The sequence below is a fragment of the Onychostruthus taczanowskii genome, unplaced genomic scaffold (assembly GCF_017590055.1).
Source record: "Onychostruthus taczanowskii isolate IOZ18803 unplaced genomic scaffold, ASM1759005v1 scaffold93, whole genome shotgun sequence".
In the NCBI taxonomy this organism is placed as follows: domain Eukaryota; kingdom Metazoa; phylum Chordata; class Aves; order Passeriformes; family Passeridae; genus Onychostruthus; species Onychostruthus taczanowskii.
The window spans coordinates 556,003-570,694 of NW_024507324.1; the positions used below are offsets into that span (position 1 = coordinate 556,003).

A 14,692-nucleotide genomic window follows, 5' to 3' on the forward strand; every position below is an offset into this window, starting at 1 on the left:
TCTTTTCAGCCTATCACTGAAGTGTGTGGTATCCAACACAGATCAACACATTTGGAAAAATCCAGCACAGTTCCAGTTCACACATTTGGAAAACAAGGTTATATCTAACTGACTGTATGGATTGAGAACAGATAAGAAAATATATGGTTTTAGAATGTGTACCTGTCAAAGTTCTAATAAATGTCAAGGTTTTAAAAGCACTCCACATTTAGTAACTAGCAAAAGTAATAGTGGGAGATGGTTGTGGGAGAAAATCGTACATGAAAAGAAAAAAAATGCTGTAATCTTGTACTAAGCAGAAAATTAGTTTTGCCCTTCCATTATTCTAGTAGGCTGGCAAAACAGACTTAATTCATTTTGTTTATGCAAATGATATTTGATTATGCAAATAATAAACAGAAGCCTATTTTTGTAGGCATAACGTAATTTTATACTGCTCAAATGATTTGCACATCATCCCCAAAAGCAAGAACTGTACCTCCATTGTGCTACTGCCTTACTTAACACTTCAGAACACAGAAGTTCTCATGCACATTTTCATGGTGACTTCTAAATTTTGAGTTTTATTCCTTGAGGAATAAAATTTCTTTTGCCGAGGCAGACATTTCTGCAGCTAAATTTTCAGAAAAAAGACTTAGCTCATATATAGTACCTTTTAGTGAAGAAAAATATTAAATGACACAGGTGATTTGCATTTCACCAGCGGGACACTGATAAAAATTATATTGGGTCCTCACTTTCTCTGACTGGGAGTATCATGTTGTGGCTCCTATGACCATCAGGCACCTTGTACTCAGTGTGGGTTTCTAAATTAACAAAAACTGCACAAACCAGTTTGATTCTGCTTAGCTCTGTAAGATGAATATCTTCCTAAGAAAGCATTTTAAGAAACATAGATAATGTTTCCCTCTGATATATCATCTAGGAACACTTGCTATTGTGGCAAACCCAGCTGAACAAACTCTATGTCCTCTTGATATTCTCAAGGAGGTGAGATTCTACTCCTCATGCACTTCTACATCAGGATCATCTCTCTCTCGAACTAATGTTCTCAGAAAACTTTCCATGGCATTTATTTCTACTATTAGAACACTGTTTAATCACTATTAAACTGATTAATGAGAAATACTAATCTTTAAATTATTATACAAAAGACAGCTCTTATAAAAAAAAAGGAAAACACTGCTGAGTGTGAGGAGTTAAAAAACCAACTTAAGGAAGTTTTGATTGCAATGTGTTAGGACCTTGAACTTGTTCTCTTGCTCCTGTCTAATGAGGATCTCGTATGATACATTTTTCTGACTCTTTGTGGGCAAGGGTTATGTTTGCCTTCTTGACTTGTGTGCATCTTGCTGGGACAACTGCATGTCACCACTGCCTCTGAGCTATCTTTTCTTCCGAGTGCGCTATGCCCTGCTCAGAGCAACGGCCCTCCGCGGGTCTCGGATACATGGAACTCACTATGCATGCACTGTAAGAAAAACTGGAGCTTCCATTTTCTCAGCTTTTTCAATTTCATTTTAAAACAGGAGGTGTCTGTGTAGGAAGCGTGTGTCCTGCCTTGTGTGTAATTACCAGAGAAAGATAAGACAGAATAGAGATAAGAAGAATATGCATCACAACGTGGTGAATGATGGAAACTAAACTCATTCCAAAGTGAAGGCTGTGTTTCCAGGCAAATGTATGAACGGGTTCCTTTTCATCAATCTTCCTTCCTACCAAAAAGGGAAGGGCAGGAGAGACTCTGCCTTGACTTTGGGTCCTGCGGGCTTCAGCCAAGAGGTGGCGTTAAGGTGCAGTGCAAGGTTCTCTTACCAAAGCCCATTTATTCCTCAAAACCTGTTTCAGCAGACGTGTGCCCGATGTCCCCAGACACATGGAGCAGCTAGGGGAATGAAAAACGTAGCATGAAAGAGCAAGGGATTCAAAGGGCCAGTGGCCTGAATTTGGACTGGAAAACTACAGCAATTTATGACTCCAACAGCCTTGCTTGCAGTAGGTGTTTCAGCAGGTCCCACACTGCAGGTTAGCTTGTGTCTCTGCAAACAGGACCCAATTTGCAATTAAGTTAGATACAATTAAGTTAGATAATAGATTAGATACCAGATACTATTATCTTAACCCAGAAGAGGCATATTTTCAGCACATATATGCCTTTTCAGAACACCTTTACCGTAAAAGACAAGTGTTTCCAAACCAAACAAATGGAGGCAGACCTATTTTCAAAACAAACTGAAATAAAACTACTCACATTTAACACTGGTATGCAAACACTTTGGTGCAGATGAATCAACAGCAGCTGTATTAACAAAAAGTAGGTTCAGTCCAATGAAACACTAACAACACAAATAATCATAGCAAAATGGGCAGAGATGAAACTGATAATCCTAAGGTTTTCAATTCCCTATGGAATATAGTACCAGACTGCATAATATTAGCATAATTAATAAATAATGCAGATCTAATGACCACCAAATTCTAATTTTTCTCTACTGATGAACACCATTTTCTTCTATTATCTTTGTGCTTGGTCAGTTCTCAAAATCTGGCATGCATTAAATGCTGTGAAATTAGTTGAGTTAGTCCAACTATAGTTGCAATGATACTATTTGAGGATTTGATCCATTGTTTCTATCTGCATAAAAGCATAAGATAAGTGCCTCAGCAGTGCTGTGACTGGTTCAGTATCAAATCTAGATCTGTTTTTTGTGGTTTTCACCCACATCTACTTAGGTATAGAAGTTAGAGCCAGTATGGCTACATTTATTAACCTTCATTTTAATTTACAATTTAAGAAAAGCTGTATTAATTTTGTATTGGCATTTACCACTACCCAGAAAGTTTATATTTCATGGATGAGTAAGCAGCTGCTATCAGAGAGGGGAAACTGCCAACTGATGCTCCAAGATATGATTCAAGATGTCCTGAGGCTCAAGGTCATCGGTCTTCCTAGCAAAAGGAGCTATTTCATTACGCAATTACAGACAGTTTTGCACACCACGTTTTCTGTTATGTGGTAATTTGGTTTTCATTGTAAAAGATTAAATGGAGTAAGCTTCAAGAAATCAAGCATTCTTCAGCCTTCATTAAGTCCTGTGTCCATACAGGCAATGTTAAGGATGGTAAGGAGTTCCACGTCAGATTGCATATCCCTGGATATAACTGAGGCAATAGTATTTTTGACTGTAGAGGGAAAAGCAATCTCCTAGAAGATCAACATTCCAGTTGCATTTGAAGGACACTGACTTAATTTCCATCTTTTATTTTTGTGATTACTGCTAAATGTCAAAGCAAATTGTAGTTTGTACAAATGCTCAAAAGTTTTGGACATGTGGGGCTGGTCACTGTCTGGAGTGAGGCCAAACAAGTTGTAGTTTAAAAAGCAGGTGCATTTCAAAAAGATTGGAGAATATTTAGAAGGATACTGGAGAAGGCCTTTATACCCCGACCAGATTTTTCAGAGGCACAAAATTCTATAATCTCTTGTAAAGCTGTACAGAGCAGGTGGCAAATCAGCATTTCACAGCATCAGGTATGTACAGAAGAGAACATTGATACCCTTGCAATATTGCAGTTTTTGATATGTATGCAAAAGTTATCTCTACAATTAAAATCTGTGTGATTCATGTAGCACTATAATAAGAAAAATAAGTGTTTTAAGGTTAAAGATTCCAAATCTGACTTTTGAGAACTGTAAATTCAGATCGTGAAACACCTAAGAATTAGAAATTCTAGCCACTGGAACTTTTGATTAGCACCTACTGTGAGAAGCTCTTTCCAGATTGACTGAATTCTGCTGAAGGGGAACAGGACTGACATTTGAAAAAAGAATTGAAACCTGCTTGGGAACAAAGCACTTGGCTCCTTTTATACGAAGAATATCTTTTGCGTAGTCTCTTCTGAGCTGTAAGAATGTAATTCACAAAAAGACTGAAAAACACCTCTGTTACTTTCCTTTTATTTTTTGACCTTCACTCCCTCATTTAGACTTCACCAGTTGAGAATAAAATTTCAATTATATATGGCAGTGTTTGCTGCTCTTAATTAGTCCTGATGCTTCTGTATATTTATAAGTAAAGCCCTAGGATGTGAATTCTACAGTTCCTAGAGTTCACTGTTTCTGTGACATTAGCCATGAAAAAGTGAAAGTCACTTGCATACAAAAATACACAGCAGCAATCCAGCTTCCACCTCCTAATATGAGTGGGATGGTCATGAACTGTAGCATGGTGGAGGTCATAAAACTTTCAAAGAATTATTCCGACACTACAATGAAAAGATGCACTGTATTTGAGCAAGGTAACTTAAGATAAAGCTTCTGGCACTGCAAATTTACAAAAGGATTTGTCTCCTGGCAAAAAAAAAAAAAAAAAAAAACCAAAATAACCCCAAAACCCACAGCAGCAATCCGATCTATTGTTCTACAGTTTTGTGTTATTATAAAGCTCACTGCATGAGATCAGTGAATTTTTTGGTCAGAGAGCCTTTGGAGCCCAGGGGATGGAAGTCTTGCAGGAACCTAATTACAGCTATGGCCATTCAACTCCACCTGTTTCATCTGCACCTGAAGCACCTGGAAGTTTACACAGCTCCAGACAATTGACACAGGACTTTTTTTTTTTTTTTAAATTCTGAATTTTCTTTCTAGTAGTTTGTGGCTATTTGCAGTAGGGACAGCATTTGAAGAGCCATCAGGAACATGACTACATGTAGTTAGTGGAACTTCCCTCTAGGTTACTTAGGACCGATGCTGTAACTTTCTAAACATGAAAAGCTGCAACCTCACTGTTACTGTTCAGTGGTTTCTCCCAGTTAAACAAACACCTGCCCTAGTTCTCATTTTACCTTTCCTGTTAGTCCACTGCCATATACTCCTAAACAGAAACTACGAGTAAAATTGTACAGGGCAATTAGATAATATTCCTCTTCCTAACATGAACTTGTCATTTGGTGGAACAGTTTCTCGTCATAGAATTTACATCTTTCAACAGTCAGAATTCACCCAAGCTTCTCCCAAGACAAGGTCACAGTTCCAGCTGAGTGTTCTACATATCTCTTAGGGCACATCATTTTATGCCTCACTTTTAAATCCACCTACTATTATTGAGTTAGTGACAGAGAGAGGGAGGAAGGAAAGGGGAAGAAATTCAGCAGCCAGCCAAAAATAGGGCAACCAACATAAATCCTTGACTCTGATTTCACCTTTTACCTACACAGATATTGTCATAATTAAAGACTGTACACACCTTCAGCAGACATCAACTTCTTGAAATGAGCAGCCATGTGGTCTTGAATGATGTACTGATTGGAGAGCTTGTAGGAAGGTCCAGGAGAAAAAGCTGAGAGAGAAAAAAATCTAAGTTTATTCAGTGGAACAAGCAATGTCTCAGGTAATAATAGGTCTGAAAATACTGTAATATTTATCCTCTCCTGCTTGCAATAACATCAAGTAAGCATTCTTTTATTTCAAAAAGTAGGAATAGCACAGAATGTAACATGAACAAATGGCAGATTTTTCCCAATTTTCATGTTTTTGATTACCTGAGAATTATGGCTTGCAATAAGTAGTGCATAAGCCTTTAATATTGTTGAACTCTGGAGAATAACAGAGGATCTCACTGTTTAATATCTGATAAAATAAAAAGCATTTACCATCCGAAAGATTAAATACTAGAGAATATTAAATATCAGTAGAGAGCATTAATACTATTATTAATGCTAATAGTGTTATTAGATAATATTACAAAGTACTGAAAAATGCACAGTGTTATCTCACCTCTTGGTGATACCAGACCCACCGTGAGCACTGTGTAGTTAGATAAATGGACTGGATACAGACAAGGATAGAAGTAGGGCCAGAAGAGGAACCAGATCATGGGACTGAATTGTGTTACACACAGACTGACCATGACGCCCCTCTGAATCTCTAATTTGCCAGAATTCCCAGATTCAGAAAAATTTGTCTCTGCATCTGACCTAAGTTCATTAACTCAGAAAACGAAGTGAAGAAGCAGATAAGCATTTACTCCTAATTTTTAACCTGTCAGTGTGGCTTAGATAGTTAATTTTCTTTCAATCTGCTTCCAAGCAAAAAAAAATTTCTTTCTCAAAACCCTCTAAATTCGTGACAGGATTTGTAGATGGAAAGTTACCAGCACATAGTATTCAAAAATCAACAGAATACTGATGATCAGAAACCTAATGGGCCTGACTTTCCATCCACAGACCCAGAATGACCCTTACACTGAGATAATCAGCCCATCCAACCGTATCCAGATTTGGATTTCTGAGCCAACAAAATAAATGATTGTTTCAATGTTCAAGTTCCCAATGTACAATTTAAGCTAATAACTTTGTTTCATAGCTTTTATTGTGTTTTGAAGGAATAGGAGACCTTGGGTTGAGAGTCTGGAAATCAATCCTTCTAATCTCAGTTTGGCTGCATCCTTGCTGTGTTGCTTTTTCTTATCTCTTCCCTACCAAAGTGAGCCAGTGATTCAAACTGCTTTTCACTGCCAAGGAGCTTGAATAAATTCAATTTATGGTGTCATCTTTTGAACAAACACCCTAAGAATGAGCTGGACAGGACACCTGATGCTGCATTTGTTGCTTCACTTAGTATTATTCCCTGATGTATTCCTGCAAGTGACTCTAAGTCTTCCAGAAGGGCATTGACATGAAGACTTGTTTCCAACAGCTGGTCCAGGAGCAGCAGCACATCCTAGCATGACCAGCTGAAGAAAGGTGCTTGTTCAGGTCCAGGGCCACCCATTCTGATTGTGCATGGAACACAGAGGCACAGCCAGAGTGGTTCCACCAGCTCACAAGCAGGTGCAGAGGCATCAGCAGAAGTGCTGACTCCATGTTTGCTATGAAGAATGGACAACTTGGTGCAGCATTCTGGGAAAATTGCATTTTCCTCTTGTCTCAGTTAAATTGAGCATGATAGTACAGGCACCACAATGGAATCTGATGCCTGAAGCAGACAAATACAAAGCTGAAAACCTTTCTTATCATGAGTCTTTGCATGTCCAATTTTATTCAGGGAAACCACTCATTGGTGTCAATGCCATAATAAAAAAATAAAATAGTTAAAATCAGTACTATTCTGTTCTAAAGCTCTTACATGCTGGAGACCTGTAGTTGTTCACTCCAAAACTTCTAAAAATATTTTTTTTTCATTAATTTTGCCAGATGTGCTGTAACCTCCTGCTGGCAAAAACAAGCTCTGGAGCAAGCTCTTCAGCAACATCCAGCACCATCTCTAGCTGGTTTAAAGTGGGGTGGCTCTCCTGAGTTCAAGCCCTAAATCACAGCAGCTAGTCGCTTGTCACTAAGGGAAAGAAGAAAGTATTTTGGTACATGCCCTAAATCCCTGATTGGCAGTGACAAGCTGATTTCAATATATTCAGTGAAAAAGTATGGCAGAAGAATGAAATGATAATCTAAAAAATATCCAAAGATTAAAAAGGGAGGGAAAATCCATTTATAAAAAGAACATTCTTCTCAAAATGAATAACTGCCCCAATCTGAAATGCTAAAGATATACAAGGCACTAGTAGTTTAATCTAATTTTTTCTTTCTTAAAATCTAACTCTATGCTGTGTCCAGAAAATTACTGACATTGTGCAATAAGTAACATTGTGGTTATTCCTATGTAAGGAAAGGAAAAAAAAAATCAAATTCCTTTCTTCACCAGAGACTTTCTGCTGAACTTTGGCAAGTTATTCTGTGTTTTTGTGTCTCAATCTCTCTGAAGAGAGGACACGAAAAAGTACATCCCTTTCTCAAAGAAAAGGCTTTAAGGGTAAAAACAATGAAATGAGGAGACTTAGGGGGTGTCCAACTAAGTATTTCCCACCATTACAGAGGGCCATCTTATTTGAGCTCACTGGAAAGTTTACACTTTCAAACAATTTTTTCTAATGTTTTCTTTGAGCAACTTCAAATTGAAGGAAATGAGAAACTGAAATCTACTGGGAATTTTAAGTAGCCCTGTTAAGAGGCTCTGTTGATGGTGCAAACACACATCAAGTCAAATTGAAACAGCCCTTTTGTATGCTGTAAAGACAGGCAATGTTCTTAAGCCCATTTTTGAACAGATTCCTAGTTCTGTATTTTCTCCTGCCTTACACAGATGTCATTTGCTGCAACATTCAGCAAATTGCTTGATCCAAGTTTTCAGCATTTCAGAGTCTCAACATTTTCTATATATGAGCACAGATCTATGTACAGAAAGTTGCCTGCTTTTGAAAATCTTTCCAAACTCAGAGGACTATTGTACTTCTAATGCATCAATATTTTGCTTCTACATTGAGGAAAGATCTCCAGGAAACCAGGACCCAAGAACAAATAATAAAGAACAGTGACAAGCCCCTTAACAGTGATTCTTTTTTTATTTCCAACTTTATAATGGCTTTCCTAGCAACTTCTTATAGTCCTGAATGTGTACTTGTGTGATGACTAATTTACCTAGTTTCCCTTGATTGAATTGCAAGAGATTACCTCTGCAGATCATGTCTGGAGAATATATCATGTCTAGAGGTATAATGTCATACCATAAATCCAGTTGTAGCAGTATTAAAGTTTGACTGATACACAATGACAGTGATAAAACATGTCTTTTCTATGTAGCTGAAAACCAAAAATAGGCTTCTGAAAAACACAGGAGGTGACTTTGCTTCTCACCAGACTGCTGATTCAAAGCCACTGCTTTTTGCTTCTTACTGGGGTAAAAGTCTGTTCCCTGTAACACATCAATTATTTTACTCTTTGAAGACTAAAACATAACTGCAGACCTGCTATACTGAAAGGAGTTTATACCACTGTTAACTGTTAATTCCTACAAGTGGGAATATGGACTTGGAGAAGGTGCAGTGGAACAGCATTTCTGAGAAGAGAAGTTTAAGGCAGAACAGCTTTCCAGCAGTTCTTCCACAGGAGCTTGGCAAACATCCTGAACAGGAATGCTGTTTGTCTAAATTAAGACAATGAGATATAGAGCAGATACTAGAAGGACTTATTTCAATAATAAAACATGTATTTTTAATAGTGTCAAAATATTTAAGCTGTTATTCCAAAATTAAAGCACTTAGTCACTTTTTAATAATGTGAATACTTACGGCTACTTTTGAGACTCGTGTCTTCTGAAAGGTCCCATCAAGGAGTATGTAGGCACCATGGTTATATGGGATCCTTGGTAAGGAAGGAAAATGTATTGACTATGTATTAATGAAAACATTAAGAATTATTACTATCTTTCTGCAGGTCCTTATGGGAATTACTGAAGGATCATCTCCTGGCCAGAATGCCACATTGCAACTGATACAGGTATGGAAAGGCTGGAACTTTGGAATTTACTTTCCCTGCCAGATTTGTTCTGTTTGCTTTAATCCCTCTCAGTTAATAGGGCCCTTTAGACCAGATTCTTTGAGAGAAAATTCTCTGTTACAACAGCATTAGCAGGGCAATTTTCTACAGGCCACAGAAATGAGCCATGGCATTGTGCAAAGGTCACATATTTTGCAATCTGAAAGATTATCTCTGCTAAACATCTTCAAGGCAAAAGAAGGAGCAGCTCAGTCTGTTACTGTGCTGCTTGTGCCCAAGTGAAGCAGTGGGGAAAGAAAGTGTAGCATTGAAGATTTTCTACAGATACTCCACAAAATAGAATAGGCTCACATCACAAAAGCCAGACCTAGAAAAGCCAGACTCAATACAGCAAAGAAAGCAAACAAGTCCCCACTCACTTTGAATTAAAGGCAGGTTGCAAGAAGACAAATTCTACATACACAGAATTCCACCTACTTTATGAATAAATGTTGCACTGCTGACAGATGAATTTCTCTCAGACAAGTAACAGGGTAAATTTGACAGCTAACAGGTAAAATTTAACAGCTGAAAGGGCCAAGTCTCAGTTTCCAAAGTTACATAAGTTCACAGGAGTCAGACTGACACAGACTCATAGGAAATCCAGAAGATTTCCATCCCTATGTGTCCAGTGGTACAGTTTTCAAACCAATCATGTTTCTGACTCCCACTAAAATCAAGGAAAAGCTGGTACCTTAATTTGCAAGTCTGATCATGGAGACTAAACTTCAGTCCTCATTTTTAACTTACTTTCATCTTAGTGAAACTATTTGTCTATATGCAAAAGTTCCAGCAATAATTTTAACTTTAATTTAAATAGATGTCTTCAGTTTAAAGACTGATTTTGATTCATCTTAAACCTACTCCTCGTTAATGTGAAGCAAGCCAGTAGCACTGCAATGTGCATACATAATCTTCTCTACCAGATAAATCTTATCACTTTAAACCCACACATAAAATTCCATGCTTCTTAAGCAGATAAGTCAACTGGCATACAGGAACCTGGTGCTCAGTATCTTTATACTCCAAAGGGTTGTCTGGCAGCAGAAGTTGCTTAATTGTGAACTTGGATTTCCCTGATTTGATTTGACAGTTGTAAAGGAAATATCTCCTTAGAGATGATCCTGAATGTCAAAGGACACACCAAGTGTCATCAGAACTGGAAAAATCAATACCATTCTTTCTTTGGTTTCAAGGCAATGCTGTAATTTGGGGGAGGAACCAGGGGTGTCTGTCTCTTAAACAATGAAACCTTTTCTTTTGTCCTCATATACATATTTCAGAATGACTTTTGGTTTCAAAGACTTTGTTGCAAGTTCACAAACCATATGTTTACACCTTTAAGCAATATCTAAGGGCAGAGAATTTAATCAGGTTTTAAACCTTTATTGATGACACCTGAAAAAGAGGCTGTTTCTTTCAGAGAGTGCACTTTCCACTGGTTCTGAAATTCAGGCCTCACACTGGGAGCTTAGATTTTAACAAAATCACCTGTCTGGAATGGCCTTCTTAAAGATAAAAGGATGCAGGTAACAGAGGGCATTAGGCAGTGTTCTCAGAAAACAAAGGCTGGAAAGATTATGAGCGGTGCTTTTTTAACTTGTTTTTCTATCAGATTTTCTGCCACCTTAGACATAAAATAAAAATGCTATTAAATAAATGGGAGCAGAGTAAACTTAATTACACTTTTCCTCTATGCTCATATTTCTAATTGTCATGGGTCCCTAAGTTAATAAAATCATCAAAAGGTCAGTTTGGTGGTGTGTTTTTTTTTTTTTTTTTTTTTTTTTTTTTTTGTCTTTTGAAAATATCCTTCTGTAGTCACAACAGGATATGGGCAAAAGAAGTTACTGCTCTCAAATCCAAGGTAACACATCAAAATATTTGGGTTTTTTTAATGCTATTTATTTAGTTGTATTCCTTAAGTATTTTTAGTAATGCTTTGGAAAATAGTGGAACTTAATAATAGATTCATATATACTGGCTAAAGATTTAAAAACAAATTAGTCTAGCTACATCTCATATATTACTACTAATAATTTTGATTCTTTATTTTGAAATATAAATTATCTCTGGCTTAATCTTTACTTCTTTTGGCTTTCCTTTTAATGTCAAACTTATTTGAAAAGCACGAAAGATAGAAGGATATTATATTGAAAAGATGTCTTATCCATGTGCAACTTTAGGACAAAGAAATTCTTTATCTTCTTGCGTCCAATCCTACCACTTCAGCTCAACAATGGCCCTACAATTATTTGAAGCAGAAAAACATCAGTGGGAAACTGCTCTGGGTGAGGACAGGTAAAATGAAAGAAGCATGTACCAAAAATTGTAACTCTTTAGCAAAAGTACATTTAATTTAATAAATGCAGGCTACATGTAACCCATGATTCAGGCACTAAACAGTTGGTTGTGATGGAACAAAGTCACAGTAATGGTAGACCTTTAATTAACCAGTCCCTCACAGGAGCATTTTTCAGCAGTTGACTCATACCAGAATGTTACTGCTGTTATTTGAACTCTGGTGACTTCCTGAAGTCTCAATCAGATCACTGTCCCAGGCTCTGTACAAACAGTCAGGCACTCATTAACAGACCCAAGAAGTTTATAACTGAAGTTTGCAAACAAGATAAATAGCAGTTACGGGGTAGAAAAAGTATTGTCTTTGTTGTGGAGGCTGAAAAAGCTGGCTTTGTTCATTGTAACGAGATTAAAAGATTTAATGTCAAAGAAGTGCAACTTGATTTTCTGAGTATCAGACCTGTGAATAAACCTCAGGACATCTACTTTTAACTTTGTTGAAATATGCAGAATTTTCATTCTAATGAGAAGAAACACTGCATGCCATGTTTGACTTAGGGAGCCCTACAATCTCCAAGGAATGGTGTGTTTCCCAATAGAAAGCCATGGAAAAAATAAAATTGTTTTGCCAAGAAGTATTTTGAAAACGGATCAGATGATAGTTCAGGTTCTGAAGATTCATTGGGATGATCAACACCACGCATGGAGGCAGAGCGTAGGCAAGGTGATGCCACTGGCAACATCCTCCAGTTAACTGCAAGATCAGGCCTTGAATGATGAACACCCTTCTTCAGAGCAAAATGTCCGATGGTGTAACGAGGGCACTGTCTGGTAGAGTTTCTGAATGTGAAAGGTTCAGTCTCTTAACAGCAGTTATTTGTCAATGCTCCTTACAAGCCAAACTCCTGTGGGCTTTTACACACAGACTTTGTAAAACCATGCTTTAGCACTATCTTTAAAATAGCTCAGCACCTATTCATATGCTATTATTTCTGCCTTTTCTTACAATGAAAAGAAGTAGTCTGCAGCATTTGAAATGCTGGTGTTAATTTTTGCGAAGTTTTTAATTTGAGCCACAGCAGACTGAGAGAGAGCAAAGCTTTACCCTCACCTCTGCTTAAAATCAAGTCCAACAACAGAAAATGTTGTGTTTTGGGATAGTTTTGGAATGGAGGAATTTTTTAATCCATCATGACCCCCTCTGTTAAATCTGTGTAAGATGCAGTAGGGAATCTATACCACACACTCAATACTTACTTACCCAAGTATAAATTAAGCCCTGATCTTTGCAGTCATTGGGTGAGGGAACAAGACCTAGATATAACAGGGGCTCATTTCTATTTAATGATTTGTTTTGTTGTCAACACAGTCTCTTCAATGTCTTTGTGTTTTCTGTATTTCTGTAACACCTTAATCTGTCTCCACACAGAAACACTGCAGCAGTAACAGTTTGTGTTACTGTGTAACTGTCCATTTGTGCTAAACAGCTTTAATTTTACTGGATTATAATAAATCAGTGTAATTGGTTAGCATTATACTTTGCTATTTTACATCCGTGCACAGTTCTTTCAAGAGGAGACACAGACTAAATTACATATGAGAAAAATCAGATCTTTTTTATAGCAGACAGATAGATGCTAAAATATTTTACCCATTGGTTTGCATTCTATAGCAATCAAACCTATTGAATATAAACCACAGCACACCTAAAAAGGTGACAGTAAAAGTGCTGAATGGAAGTTAAAAGAAAAAGAGACGCTTTTTTTTCACATTTTCAATAATTACAATGGACAGATAAGAAATGACCTTGCTATTGGTATTCACAGAAAACATAAGACCAACTCTTTCTGAATATTCAAAATGATCTACAATGAAATAGATTCAAACATACACTAAGCACTTGCTGCTGTGAGAGGATCATTCTCCAAAACCAAGGGATTTGATTCTGAAGATTTGTACTTGTCTCCAGTAAGCTGCTGAACAGCATCACCTCCCGGATTTGAGGGCTCTGTGTGTTGAAAAATTTGGCTCTCAGTACAAAAGTTAGTGACAAGTGCCATTTTTAAGATGGTTCCAAACATCAGTCTAGTTTCCTGTGCTATTATTCTCTACTGACAAAAAATCCTCTTTCACATAGTCATATTTTAGGATTCATCTCCACATTCTACAGTGGTCTAGAAAGTTGGGCATTCATGAGGCCATTCCCATTGATGTGGAAATGTGGAAAGTTTAGAATAGTTCTGAAGCAGAAAATAGGTACATACCTATTAAGCAGTGGCATTTATGTTTGAAATCAGGGTTTTCTATTGATAGAGCAAGTTAGGGTAAAAAGGAGTGGACCTTTATCCACAGGAATGCAGAGCTACAGTGTCTGAGATATACACTTGGCATTCAGACTTGACTAACAGCCATTTTTCAGCATCCTAAAACCCACATTAACTTCCTAGTGGACTGGAATTACTCTAGGTCTGTGTCTCAATAACTGCAGAAGCCTGGATCCCTTGTCAGGCATCAGCTATGGAAGCAGCATTTACAAACTTAATCCAGAACACTAAAACAAATCCAGCTTGACTATTGTTTGTGCAGGACTTTAAAGCTGATCCAAAGATTTCCAGAAAAATAGGATTTTCTGTAGCATTGTTTGTTGGTTTGTTGGTTTGTCAAAACAGAAATATTTTGCAGAGAAAGAATAGGGTTTCTCTAAATCCATAACTAAGGTCTGCAAGGAGTCCTGCCAGCTGCAGGAGAGCAGAGGCTCCCAGGACTCATTCACACCATATGGTCTCCCCTCTGTTGCATCCGCAGCCAGTCCAACACTTGCTGTTTCCAGGCCCACCAGCTTTGTGGAAGTAGCAGGACCATCCTCTCTTGTGAACCCCAAAACTACATTTGGCTTCCTGCTGAGCAGCACGAAACCTGAGACCTTTGAGAACTCAGCTTATGCCCAATCTCTGAGTCTTGAAGCCTTGAGAGACCCTCCCCTAGGCTTCTTGGGACTCACTCTGGTACAAATTGCTAAAAA

The 14,692-nt window shown here is 37.6% G+C and overlaps 1 long non-coding RNA gene across 3 annotated transcripts in view; it reads right to left on the reverse strand.

Annotated features, from left to right (window-relative positions):
• Window positions 1-14,692, reverse strand: part of LOC121347797 — a 33,584-nt gene that overhangs the window by 12,325 nt on the left and 6,567 nt on the right. For all 3 annotated transcript variants that reach the window (XR_005954282.1, XR_005954280.1, XR_005954281.1), the window contains exons 2-4: window positions 9,123-9,195; window positions 5,247-5,339; window positions 2,252-2,299 (exon numbers count right to left, since the gene is read on the reverse strand). This is a non-coding gene — a long non-coding RNA (uncharacterized LOC121347797). The remainder of the gene's footprint in view (window positions 1-2,251; window positions 2,300-5,246; window positions 5,340-9,122; window positions 9,196-14,692) is intronic.